The 14,793-nt window shown below is 34.5% G+C and overlaps 1 long non-coding RNA gene across 3 annotated transcripts; it reads left to right on the forward strand.

Annotated features, from left to right (window-relative positions):
• The first annotated feature begins 3,752 nt into the window (after positions 1 to 3,752).
• Positions 3,753 to 13,023, forward strand: LOC127847470 (uncharacterized). Of its 3 annotated transcripts, XR_008033979.1 has the most exons (5): positions 3,753 to 4,118; positions 5,754 to 5,874; positions 7,245 to 7,365; positions 10,865 to 10,985; positions 12,477 to 13,023. It is a non-coding gene; the product is annotated as an uncharacterized LOC127847470 (long non-coding RNA). The 3 variants fall into 3 exon arrangements; XR_008033978.1 differs by lacking the exon at positions 7,245 to 7,365 and having other exon boundaries at positions 3,756 to 4,118; XR_008033980.1 differs by lacking the exons at positions 7,245 to 7,365; positions 12,477 to 13,023 and adding an exon at positions 12,357 to 12,437 and having other exon boundaries at positions 3,756 to 4,118.
• The last annotated feature ends 1,770 nt before the right edge of the window (positions 13,024 to 14,793 follow it).

The following is a 14,793-nucleotide window of genomic DNA, read 5'->3' on the forward strand; positions in this document are numbered from 1 at the left end:
GTGTTGATAGGAATACAAATAAGCTCTGACTAAATTTTCTTTGAGGAGAACCCTTTTCAAATAAACTGTAACGTTTCTGTAAAATTGTGTTATAAGGCCGTTGATTTTCATTCCATGTGCGAACTCTGCATTTATTGACATGGTAAAAGGTAATGACATGCGTGTATTAGTGTCTATATTATGATATTAGACTCATTTATCGTCAACCGACTTGGAAATTTAAAGGGATATAAGTCGTCCGTTTACATTTGGCACAGTGTGTAGCCACAGCACATTGCCTTATTTCCATTCCCCTACCCCCAGGTACCCAATTAATGCTCCTGGGTTGAGAGCGGCAAGCGTGGTATTATTGTTTGCATATGAAAATTCCGTGGTCTGAGCAGGATTCGAACCAGGGACCTTCCTATTTCTAGACCAGAATCCTACCATAAATACGTTACCACCCGATAAGTAGATTGTAATGAATTTGTCATGTATATTGTCATGTACGTGATTTTGACGATGCTGCGAAGCGGCTCGTCTAAGTTATCATACCATGAAAAAAAATCACAATGGCGACCTATGTAAAAGACCGAGCCAGTCCGATTGAGATAGCTCGATTTTCCTAATCGGCATACCTCGCTGATTATCATTGTAAAGTATAAGAAGCTCAGCTATAAATAGGACAGCATATTCTGGGAAAAAGATTTAATAATAGTTTGAAAACGTTAACTTTAAATCAGTTATATTCAATTCAGTATATGTTTATAGATCAATGCGACAACTATGCATTTTCTGTATTGTATTTGACATTTGTCGTGATTCAGTAAATAAATTGCGAATTAAAACGTGTATAATTAACTTTCAACGCGATCACGAGTGTAATGAAAACAAATTATTTCGAACCTGCCATTTGTAAACGTTGTAGCGACTATGGTATATAAACAGCATAATAGCCGTATGACATATGTGAAAGTCGCTCTTATGCGTGCTTTCTCAATTTGCATATTTAATAAACTTTTCAAACAGAAATTACAGAGCCACATAAGTGCACATACTATGTTTGATAATTCATTCGTTTGTTGGATATTGTTTGCTGTTTTAAACACATATCGTAGGTCATATCGCGGAGATTTAGTTAAACTTACCATGTTTTTATGGGCGAACTCACGTATTCAAGTGCTCTTACGACTATATGCTCATACCTGCTTTCGGGAATCATCATGAAATTATTGCCGTACTTAACGAACAAACATGCCTAAGCTTATTGAATTAGAGAAAAAAATAATTAAGAGAGAAAAATTATATGTTCATGCACATGGGCATGTGAAATCACGTCCGTACACATAGCATCATTAACTTAGGAAAGGAAGCAACGAAATATAAAGTTTGGTATGATATACATGTGAAATTAAAGAGCATGGTGTAATTAAAGAGCATGTCAAGTTTTGAATTTAGATCTATATGCTGAAACGTTATGTTATAACCCACAAACGTTTTACTGTAACAGAACATTTTTTTAAGATAGGTGGTACAGAAAATACACGTCGAATATCTTTTTTAAGATATTTTTTATTATATTTGATCGAGGATGTAACCCGCCTTCCAGTTTCGCTGAATGGATCAAGTTCCCCACGGGTACTACTTCCCCGTACCCCCAATTTATTTTCCGTACCTTACATTTTGCGTACCCAATTTTTTCGTGACCAATTATTTTTCGTACCTAAATTTTTGCTCGTACCCAAATTTTTTTCCGTACCCAATTTTTTTTGTACCCATTTTTTGTTCGTAACCAAATCTTTTTTCGTACCCAATTTGTTTTTGGCATACATTTTGTAAAAGGCGGATAAAAGAGCGGGTGATATAGGGTATATAGTAAAGAGCGGATAAAATAGACAAAAAAGGATTATCGGAAAGATCGGATGATATGAACAAAGAAGGAAACAGCGGATGTAAGGTCTATAGGCTCCCAATAAAATTCGCTATTCAAGCTCTGTTTGCTAACACTTACCACCGCTAATCCCTTTATTGCCCCCAATTAACAATCCGATTCTACTTCTCGTGTGTACCAGTGTTGTTTATGACACCTTCAGCGATTTATCGGCTAATTATTGATTTTATCAGGCATTCACACCATGGTGGTCTTCAAGATAGCGGTCGCCTATTGCTATCGATAGTTGTATTATAATGAAATAAATGTTGAAAATATGTTTGTTTTTGTCTTTGTTTGAAACGCTATACAAAACAATTGTTTTGTAAAATCAACTCTACGTCATTAATGAGTCTTGTACATTAAATGTTTAGATTTAATCAGCATTCACACCATGGTGTTTTTATGATAGGAGTCGCTAATTGCTATCCAAAGATGTATCGTACAGAAATAAACGCCGCCTGCGTTTGTATTTCATGGCCCATTCAAGTACAACAATAATATTATCCTGTGTATTATACAACCCAAAGATATAAAACCTGTCAAAACACCGATTTTGTACATCAAACAAATTGAATGCTGTCCTATACACATTGATGTTTCTCACAAATTACCTTTCGTTTTCGACGGATTTTCAGAAAATAGTTTGTACATATTGCATCAATCTAAATTTAGAGTTAATTTACGATTGGTTAAAAAGGAATAGTGCTCGATGCGCTCACATCGTGTCACACGATTTACATAGGTTCAAGGGGATATCCCTGCACCAATTGGATGTCAAATCGAGGAAAACGGGGACACCCCACATTTCAGTTCATGGAGTGTGTTTACTTCTGGAAAATGGAGAACGTATGCGTTCACGAAATTCTGAACACACATTTATCATCAATATTGGGCAGAAATTAAGAGTTTTTGTGAGTAATATACTGATTACTGACTAAAGAAAAGGTGAAATGATTGATCGATTTAGGTGTCCCGCGTTTAAGTCAAATGTCCCGACAATTTTAAAGGAAAGTCCCGATTTGGACCTGAAAAATTCTGGCATGAATGGGAAAGATCAAGGGCCATAGTTTCACAAGTGAAGAAGCAAGCCTTGTCTTTGGTTGTATTTTCAATGTATATTGCCTATGATATGACACTGACACAAAAAGGCTGTCTTGTGTCACTTTCTGTTTTGATGCAATGGATTTGACTGTTTGCGGCCTTTCGGAACTCGAAATTTGGTCAAAAATATATCCCCTGCCCCCTTAATAGCAAAACGCAAAATTTTAAAATTGTGTATATCATACGAAAATTGATACATGTATTCCACAAATGTGTTGCGCTAACAAATCAAACATTTTTTTGCATATATCTTTTAACCGCTATGGTTTAGATTATGGAAAACAAAGGAGGTAATAATGTTAAAACCATTGCTAATTTTAGGAAAATTTCACGTGTGCTGGTTTCGCACTGGAAAACAATGTTTAAACTCATATTTGTGTAATAGCATCAACATTTGCACATTTTCTGAGCTTGAATACTAAAATAAGCAAGATAAGTATGCAGTTTTGTAGAAAAAGTTGGTAAAAATAGGAAAATTATGCAAAATAGTGGTTTGTAACATGCCGCTAACATAAATTCTTTTTTTATCTTATTTGAAGTCCTTATGGCAACATATTTCTTCATGTGACACCTAACAGATGAAGAAAGACTTAGATTGAAGCATTTATTTGATAATAAATATGAAATAATAACTGAATGCCACATCTGGAAGGGGGCGTACACTCTAAGCGTCTATGGTGTTCTGCAATGTAGTTTCCGCGGCAAAAGGCTAAGGCTTAAAGCTCACCATGCACTATATTATCTTGAAAATAAACAAGCCATGTCATCAAAAATGCATGTGTCACATTTATGCCACAGTAAACTTTGTGTCAACATCAAGCACTTAAGTTATGGGCCTCAAAGCATTAACAAAAGGAAAATATGTGCTCATGAAGGTTCCCTATGCACTTGAAAATGTTTCCAAGCTGTGTCTTGTTTACAGTGATGTTCTCATAGTCAGATATATTTGCCCACTGTTTCCAATTGTAGCACTTTGATTTTCAGACTGTGGTACTGTTTGACGTGGTCGCAGTTTAAAAGGAAGAACGAGTGGACCCCGAGAACGGTTACACGCATGCAAGACATCGTTAGCCCTAGAATCACCCAATCGCACGACACTTTCCAGGTCAGGGTCTGAATTCAAGGGAATAGAATCTTGAACTTGTTTCTCTACACAGGGCACATGCCTGCAGAAACTTTATACATGTAGTTTGGAAATACTCCTTTTTTGAAAAGTACACCTTTGTTTTTCCTAGCGTGATTGTTTTTATAACTGTGCTGTGATTTCTTATGGAGTGATCTCATTTTGAATGGTATTTTAATGAATGAATATCAATATTTGGTGCATGTATTATGTAATCATATGGGAATATACATCTGTAAGACTGATTGATAGTGTCAATAATCATTTTAAACATTTGACATATAACTTGTGTGCTTCTCTACTAAATAGAGTCAAATGTTGTGAATAGGAACACTATTTTTTGGATTATTTCTGTTCTGGTTGTTTCCCTTGAATTGTGTGAAATTTTGGAATTACTATAAAATGCAAACAAAACACAGGATACAGTTCAGAAATGTTGCATTTAATTCATTAAACATTATATTTCAATATAACAAAAGCTTTTTGTTTTATTATGCATATATTAAAAAACTTAAGGTGGCAGTGGATATATCAATTTTATCAAATTTATCAATTTTTCATTAAAAATGAGGTGGGTGGGGGGAAAGATCAAGGGCCATAGTTTCACAAGTGAAGAAGCCAGCCTTGTCTTTGGTTGTATTTTCAATGTATATTGCCTATGTTATGACACTGACACAAAAAGGCTGTCTTGTGTCACTTTCTGTTTTGATGCAATGGATTTGACTGTTTGCGGCCTTTCGGAACTCGAAATTTGGTCAAAAATATATCCCCTGCCTCCTTAATAGCAAAACGCAAAATTTTAAAATGGTGTATATCATACGAAAATTGATACATGTATTCCACAAATTTGTTGCGGTAACAAATCAAACATAATTTTGCATATATCTTTTAACCGCTATGGTTTAGATTATGGAAAACAAAGGAAGGTAATAATGTTAAACCATTGCTAATTTTAGGAAAATTTCACGTGTGCTGGTTTCGCACTGGAAAACAATGTTTAAACTCATATTTGTGTAATAGCATCTACATTTGCACATTTTCTGAGCTTGAATACTAAAATAAGCAAGATTAGTCTGCAGTTTTGTACAAAAAACTGGTAAAAATAGAAAAATTATGCAAAATAGTGGTTTGTAACATGCCACAAACATAAATTCTTTTTTCTTCTTATTTGAAGTCATTATGGCAACATATTTCTTCATGTGACACCTAACAGAAGAAGAAAGACTAAGATTGAAGTATTTATTTGATAATAAATACAAAATAATAACTGAATGCCACATCTGGAAGGGGGCGTACACTCCAAGCGCTATTGTGTTCTGCGGTGTAGTTTCCGCGGCAAAAGGCTAAGGCTTAAAGCTCACCATGCACTATATTATCTTGAAAATAAACATGCCATGTCATCAAAAATGCATGTGTCACATTTATGCCACAGTAAACTTTGTGTCAACATCAAGCACTTAAGTTATGGGCCTCAAAGCATTAACAAATGGAAAATATGTGCTCATGAAGGTTCCCTATGCACTTGAAAATGTTTCCAAGCTGTGTCTTGTTTACAATGATGTTCTCATAGTCAGATATATTTCCCACTGTTTCCAATTGTAGCACTTTGATTTTCAGACTGTGGTACTGTTTGACGTGGTCGCAGTTTAAAAGGGAGAACGAGTGGACCCCGAGAACGGTTACACGCATTCAAGACATCGTTAGCCACAGAATCACCCAATCGCACGACACTTTCCAGGTCAGGGTCTGAACTCAAGGGAATAGAATCTTGAACTTGTTTCTCTACACAGGGCACATGCCTGCAGAAACTTTATAGTTTGGAAATACTCCGTTTTTGAAAAGTACACCTTTGTTTTTCCTAGCGTGATTGTTTTTATAACTGTGCTGTGATTTCTTATGGAGTGATCTCATTTTGAATGGTATTTTAATGAATGAATATCAATATTTGGTGCATGTATTATGTAATCATATGGGAAAATACATCTGTAAGACGTATTGATAGTGTCAATAATCATTTTAAACATTTGACATATAACTTGTGTGCTTCTCTACTAAATAGAGTCAAATGTTGTGAATAGGAACACTATATTTTGGATTATTTCTGTTCTGGTTGTTTCCCTTGAATTGTGTGAAATTTTGGAATTACTATAAAATGCAAACAAAACACAGGATACAGTTCAGAAATGTTGCATTTAATTCATTAAACATTATATTTCAATATAACAAAAGCTTTTTGTTTTATTATGCATATATTAAAAAACTTGATCGCAAAACGCAAAATTTTAAAATTGTGTATATCATACGAAAATTGATACATGTATTCCACAATTGTGTTGCTGTAACAATTCGAACATAATTTTGCATTTATCTTTTAACCGCTATGGTTTAGATTATGGAAAACAAAGGGAGGTAATAATGTTAAAACCATTGCTAATTTTAAGAAAATTTCACGTGTGCTGGTTTTTCGCACTGGAAAACAATGTTTAAACTCATATTTGTGTAATAGCTTCTACATTGGCACATTTTCTGAGTTGAATACTAAAATAAACAAGATAAGTCTGCAGTTTTGTAGAAAAAGTTGGTAAAAATAGGAAAATTATGCTAAATAGTGGTTTGTAACATGCCGCAAACATAAATTCTTTTTTCTTCTTATATGAAGTCATTATGGCAACATATTTCTTCATGTGACACCTAACAGATGAAGAAATACTAAGATTGAAGCATTTATTTGATAATAAATACGAAATAATAACTGAATGCCACATCTGGAAGGGGGCGTACGTACACTCCAAGCGTCTATGGTGTTCTGCGGTGTAGTTTCCGCGGCAAAAGGCTAAGGCTTAAAGCTCACCATTCACTATATTATCTTGAAAATAAACATGCCATGTCATCAAAAATGCATGTGTCACATTCATGCCACAGTAAACTTTGTGTCAACATCAAGCACTTAAGTTATGGGCCTCAAAGCATTAACAAAAGGATAATATGTGCTCATGAAGGTTCCCTATGCACTTGAAAATGTTTCCAAGCTGTGTCTTGTTTACAATGATGTTCTCATAGTCAGATATATTTGCCCACTGTTTCCAATTGTAGCACTTTGATTTTCAGACTGTGGCACTGTTTGACGTGGTCGCAGTTTAAAAGGGAGAACGAGTGGACCCCGAGAACGGTTACACTCATGCAAGACATCGTTAGCCACAGAATCACCCAATCGCACGACACTTTCCAGGTCAGGGTCTGAATTCAACGGAATAGAATCTTGAACTTGTTTCTCTGCACAGGGCACATGCCTGCAGAAACTTTATAGTTTGGAAATACTCCTTTTTTGAAAAGTACACCTTTGTTTTTCCTAGCGTGATTATTTTTTTAACTGCGCTGTGATTTTTTATGGAGTGATCTCATTTTGAATGGTATTTTAATGAATGAATATCAATATTTGGTGCATGTATTATGTAATCATATGGGAATATACATCTGTAAGACTGATTGATAGTGTCAATAATCATTTTAAACATTTGACATATAACTTGTGTGCTTCTCTACTAAATAGAGTCAAATGTTGTGAATAGGAACACTATTTTTTGGATTATTTCTGTTCTGGTTGTTTCCCTTGAATTGTGTGAAATTTTGGAATTACTATAAAATGCAAACAAAACACAGGATACAGTTCAGAAATGTTGCATTTAATTCATTAAACATTATATTTCAATATAACAAAAGCTTTTTGTTTTATTATGCATATATTAAAAAACTTAATAGCAAAACGCAAAATTTTAAAATTATATATATCATACGAAAATTGATACATGTATTCCACAAAAGTGTTGCGGTAACAAATCGAACATAATTTTGCATATATCTTTTAACTGCTATGGTTTAGATTATGGAAGACAAAGGGAGGTAATAATGTTAATACCATTGCTAATTTTAGGAATATTTCACGTGTGATGGTTTCGCACTGGAAAACAATGTTTAAACTCATATTTGTGTAATAGCATCTACATTTGCTCATTTTCTGAGCTTGAATACTAAAATAAGGAAGATAAGTCTGCAGTTTGGTAGAAAAAGTTGGTAAAAATAGGAAAATTATGCAAAATAGTGGTTTGTAACATGCCGCAAACATAAATTCTTTTTTCTTCTTATTTGAAGTCATTATGGCAACATATTTCTTCATGTGACACCGAACAGATGAAGAAAGACTAAGATTGAAGCATTTATTTGATAATAAATACGAAATAATAACTGAATGCCACATCTGGAAGGGGGCATACACTCCAAGCGTCTATGGTGTTCTGCGATGTAGTTTCCGCGGCAAAAGGCTAAGGTTTGAAGCTCACCATGCACTATATTTTCTTGAAAATAAACATGCCATGTCATCAAAAATGCATGTGTCACATTTATGCCACAGTAAACTTTGTGTCAACATCAAGCACTTAAGTTATGGGCCTCAAAGCATTAACAAAAGGAAAATATGTGCTCATGAAGGTTCCCAATGCACTTGAAAATGTTTCCAAGCTGTGTCTTGTTTACAATGATGTTCTCATAGTCAGATATATTTGCCCACTGTTTCCAATTGTAGCACTTTGATTTTCAGACTGTGGTACTGTTTGACGTAGTCGCAGTTTAAAAGGAAGAAGAGTGGACCCCGAGAACGGTTACACGCATGCAAGACATCGTTAGCCACAGAATCACACAATCGCACGACACTTTCCAGGTCAGGGTCTGAATTCAAGGGAATAGAATCTTGAACTTGTTTCTCTACACAGGGCACATGCCTGCAGAAACTTTATAGTTTGGAAATACTCCTTTTTTGAAAAGTACACCTTTGTTTTTCCTAGCGTGATTGTTTTTATAACTGTGCTGTGATTTCTTATGGAGTGATCTCATTTTGAATGGTATTTTAATGAATGAATATCAATATTTGGTGCATGTATTATGTAATCATATGGGAATATACATCTGTAAGACTGATTGATAGTGTCAATAATCATTTTAAACATTTGACATATAACTTGTGTGCTTCTCTACTAAATAGAGTCAAATGTTGTGAATAGGAACACTATTTTTTGGATTATTTCTGTTCTTGTTGTTTCCCTTGAATTGTGTGAAATTTTGGAATTACTATAAAATGCAAACAAAACACAGGATACAGTTCAGAAATGTTGCATTTAATTCATTAAACATTATATTTCAATATAACAAAAGCTTTTTGTTTTATTATGCATATATTAAAAAACTTAAGGTGGCAGTGGATATATCAGTGAAAGGGGGGTCCATGAAAATTACATATCTTTAGGGTAGGTGTTACCTATGGTCTTTAAAAATCAATTAGGTATTGATAAGATGTATTTCTTGAGTTAGGTTGTAGAAAGAATGTCTCAAAATTTTGGAAAAAAACATTAAAACTAGCCTGAGCTCCCTAGCAAGGAAATTTTGAATCTTCAAAAAGGAGGTTTTCACTTTTGTCGGAAGTCAATATTTCACGCTGCAGAAACAGAACAAAACTTTGAAGGTAAATTGTGAAAAATCTTAACGTATGGAAGACACTTTTCTAGGTAAATAAACAAAGCACAGGGATGAAATTAATGAGTAATGTTGCCAAAACTAGGATTGCATTCTGTTTGAATGTTCTGTGCATGCCATGAAATGGGTCAAATTTCTCAATTTTTCATTAAAAATGAGGTGGGTGGGGGAATGATCAAGGGCCATAGTTTCACAAGTGAAGAAGCCAGCCTTGTCTTTGGTTGTATTTTCAATGTATATTGCCTATGTTATGACACTGACACAAAAAGGCTGTCTTGTGTCACTTTCTGTTTTGATGCAATGGATTTGACTGTTTGCGGCCTTTCGGAACTCGAAATTTGGTCAAAAATATATCCCCTGCCTCCTTAATAGCAAAACGCAAAATTTTAAAATGGTGTATATGATACGAAAATTGATACATGTATTCCACAAATTTGTTGCGGTAACAAATCAAACATAATTTTGCATATATCTTTTAACCGCTATGGTTTAGATTATGGAAAACAAAGGAAGGTAATAATGTTAAAACCATTGCTAATTTTAGGAAAATTTCACGTGTGCTGGTTTCGCACTGGAAAACAATGTTTAAACTCATATTTGTGAAATAGCATATACATTTGCACATTTTCTGAGCTTGAATACTAAAATAAGCAAGATAAGTCTGCAGTTTTGTAGAAAAAACTGGTAAAAATATAAAAATTATGCAAAATAGTGGTTTGTAACATGCCACAAACATAAATTCTTTTTTCTTCTTATTTGAAGTCATTATGGCAACATATTTCTTCATGTGACACCTAACAGATGAAGAAAGACTAAGATTGAAGTATTTATTTGATAATAAATACAAAATAATAACTGAATGCCACATCTGGAAGGGGGTGTACACTCCAAGCCCTATGGTGTTCTGCGGTGTAGTTTCCGCGGCAAAAGGCTAAGGCTTAAAGCTCATTATGCACTATATTATCTTGAAAATAAACATGCCATATCATCAAAAATGCATGTGTCACATTTATGCCACAGTAAACTTTGTGTCAACATCAAGCACTTAAGTTATGGGCCTCAAAGCATTAACAAAAGGAAAATATGTGCTCATGAAGGTTCCCTATGCACTTGAAAATGTTTCCAAGCTGTGTCTTGTTTACAATGATGTTCTCATAGTCAGATATATTTCCCACTGTTTCCAATTGTAGCACTTTGATTTTCAGACTGTGGTACTGTTTGAAGTGGTCGCAGTTTAAAAGGGAGAACGAGTGGACCCCGAGAACGGTTACACGCATTCAAGACATCGTTAGCCACAGAATCACCCAATCGCACGACACTTTCCAGGTCAGGGTCTGAATTCAAGGGAATAGAATCTTGAACTTGTTTCTCTATACCGGGCACATGCCTGCAGAAACTTTATAGTTTGGAAATACTCCGTTTTTGAAAAGTACACCTTTGTTTTTCCTAGCGTTATTGTTTTTATAACTGTGCTGTGATTTCTTATGGAGTGATCTCATTTTAAATGGTATTTTAATGAATGAATATCAATATTTGGTGCATGTATTATGTAATCATATGGGAAAATAGATCTGTTAGACTGATTGATAGTGTCAATAATCATTTTAAACATTTGACATATAACTTGTGTGCTTCTCTACTAAATAGAGTCAAATGTTGTGAATAGGAACACTATTTTTTGGATTATTTCTGTTCTGGTTGTTTCCCTTGAATTGTGTGAAATTTTGGAATTACTATAAAATGCAAACAAAACACAGGATACAGTTCAGAAATGTTGCATTTAATTCATTAAACATTATATTTCAATATATCAAAAGCTTTTTGTTTTATTATGCATATATTAAAAAACTTAATAGCAAAACGCAAAATTTTAAAATTGTGTATATCATACGAAAATTGATACATGTATTCCACAATTGTGTTGCTGTAACAATTCGAACATAATTTTGCATTTATCTTTTAACCGCTATGGTTTAGATTATGGAAAACAAAGGGAGGTAATAATGTTAAAACCATTGCTAATTTTAAGAAAATTTCACGTGTGCTGGTTTTTCGCACTGGAAAACAATGTTTAAACTCATATTTGTGTAATAGCATCTACATTGGCACATTTTCTGAGCTTGAATACTGAAATAAGGAAGATAAGTCTGCAGTTTTGTAGAAAAAGTTGGTAAAAATAGGAAAATTATGCAAAATAGTGGTTTGTAACATGCCGCAAACATAAATTCTTTTTTCTTCTTATTTGAAGTCATTATGGCAACATATTTCTTCATGTGACACCTAACAGATGAAGAAAAACTAAGATTGAAGCATTTATTTGATAATAAATACGAAATAATAACTGAATGCCACATCTGGAAGGGGGCGTACGTACACTCCAAGCGTCTATGGTGTTCTGCGATGTAGTTTCCGCGGCAAAAGGCTAAGGCTTAAAGCTCACCATGCACTATATTATCTTGAAAATAAACATGCCATGTCATCAAAAATGCATGTGTCACATTCTTGCCACAGTAAACTTTGTGTCAACATCAAGCACTTAAGTTATGGGCCTCAAAGCATTAACAAAAGGAAAATATGTGCTCATGAAGGTTCCCAATGCACTTGAAAATGTTTCAAAGCTGTGTCTTGTTTACAATGATGTTCTCATAGTCAGATATATTTGCCCACTGTTTCCAATTGTAGCACTTTGATTTTCAGACTGTGGTACTGTTTGACGTAGTCGCAGTTTAAAAGGAAGAAGAGTGGACCCCGAGAACGGTTACACGCATGCAAGACATCGTTAGCCACAGAATCACACAATCGCACGACACTTTCCAGGTCAGGGTCTGAATTCAAGGGAATAGAATCTTGAACTTGTTTCTCTACACAGGGCACATGCCTGCAGAAACTTTATAGTTTGGAAATACTCCTTTTTTGAAAAGTACACCTTTGTTTTTCCTAGCGTGATTGTTTTTATAACTGTGCTGTGATTTCTTATGGAGTGATCTCATTTTGAATGGTATTTTAATGAATGAATATCAATATTTGGTGCATGTATTATGTAATCATATGGGAATATACATCTGTAAGACTGATTGATAGTGTCAATAATCATTTTAAACATTTGACATATAACTTGTGTGCTTCTCTACTAAATAGAGTCAAATGTTGTGAATAGGAACACTATTTTTTGGATTATTTCTGTTCTTGTTGTTTCCCTTGAATTGTGTGAAATTTTGGAATTACTATAAAATGCAAACAAAACACAGGATACAGTTCAGAAATGTTGCATTTAATTCATTAAACATTATATTTCAATATAACAAAAGCTTTTTGTTTTATTATGCATATATTAAAAAACTTAAGGTGGCAGTGGATATATCAGTGAAAGGGGGGTCCATGAAAATTACATATCTTTAGGGTAGGTGTTACCTATGGTCTTTAAAAATCAATTAGGTATTGATAAGATGTATTTCTTGAGTTAGGTTGTAGAAAGAATGTCTCAAAATTTTGGAAAAAAACATTAAAACTAGCCTGAGCTCCCTAGCAAGGAAATTTTGAATCTTCAAAAAGGAGGTTTTCACTTTTGTCGGAAGTCAATATTTCACGCTGCAGAAACAGAACAAAACTTTGAAGGTAAATTGTGGAAAATCTAAACGTATGGGAGACACTTTTCTAGGTAAATAAACAAAGCACAGGGATGAAATTAATGAGTAATGTAGCCAAAAATAGGATTGCATTCTGTTTGAGTGTTCTGTGCATGCCATGAAATGGGTCAAATTTCTCATTTTTTCATTAAAAATGAGGTTGGTGGGGGGAAAGATCAAGGGCCATAGTTTCACAAGTGAAGAAGCCAGCCTTGTCTTTGGTTGTATTTTCAATGTATATTGCCTATGTTATGACACTGACACAAAAAGGCTGTCTTGTGTCACTTTCTGTTTTGATGCAATGGATTTGACTGTTTGCGGCCTTTCGGAACTCGAAATTTGGTCAAAAATATATCCCCTGCCCCCTTTGTTGATTTGATTCTAGTGTTAAATGTTTATAACTCTATGATCTCTGTTTATCAGAGAAAACGTCAATGCAGTATCTCTTTTGAAATAATACACACAATACAGACATCAGATTTTCTAGCAATATTCAGTATTTAGGAACAGTTGATTTTAGACCATGACTACAGAAAAAATTTAGAATTATATGTTATAGTAAAAACAGTTTTATTTGGATTATATTGTTAATCACCTGTGAAATGAAAACAAATACAATACTATCATAAAAAGGTACAAGAAGGAACGAGAACATTTGAGTCAAATCAGTCTATTCAAGGTTTAAGAGCTCGTGTATTTTTGGACACTATTAACTAACTCAGCAGTTGGTTGTTATATAATCTCAAATATCCGCTCCAAAGAACACACGCTTGGTCCCCTTGGTGGCTAAGGACGATGGTCTGCATCCCAGTTTATGGACCATCTGCCAGGAAGATAACACATCACAAAACGGGGCGTGTGAGGGTAAAGAGAGCTGCTGCGCTAAGAAATGATAGTGTTCCAAACCGCATCAAACGTTTGGATGACAAGACGGATGATCACAATGGTATGTTTTCTTACTACAATACCAATAAGTGTTATACATCGTGCACACATTCAGGCAAGCTGAAGGCTATTGAGGAAAATATCTGAAGAACAAATGGAGTGTGAGACAATGGGGCGTCTACAAGTTTTGGTTTCAGAAAATCTCTTTTCCGTAGCATTTTACCATGTTCACCCCTAGCTGTCCGAAAGATCCCTGTAGCCAATTGTATAAATCTGGATAAATCTTAGCCAGCGGATAACTATTGGTTATCTTCAATTTTATGATAAGATAACCAAAAGTTATCCGCTGGATAAGAGTTATCCAGATTTATACAATTGGCTGCAGAACTCTGCTTTGTTTAATATGTGGTATGACAGTACTGACATTGAGGAGCTTCTACATCCTGGTTGAGAGACCATAAGAGTACAAAGCTACACTGCCTATTCCAGATGCTTGTGTACATCATTTATGCTGCCCTTGTGGCATTTTAAGATGCCACAGTGAATAAGCCTCTTTTCAAATCCCCCATTATGCAATACAGGAATAAGCCGTACACATCCAATTCTGTTGACAAAGCTACCAT

Source organism: Dreissena polymorpha, chromosome 10 (assembly GCF_020536995.1).
Source record: "Dreissena polymorpha isolate Duluth1 chromosome 10, UMN_Dpol_1.0, whole genome shotgun sequence".
Taxonomy (NCBI): Eukaryota; Metazoa; Mollusca; class Bivalvia; order Myida; family Dreissenidae; genus Dreissena; species Dreissena polymorpha.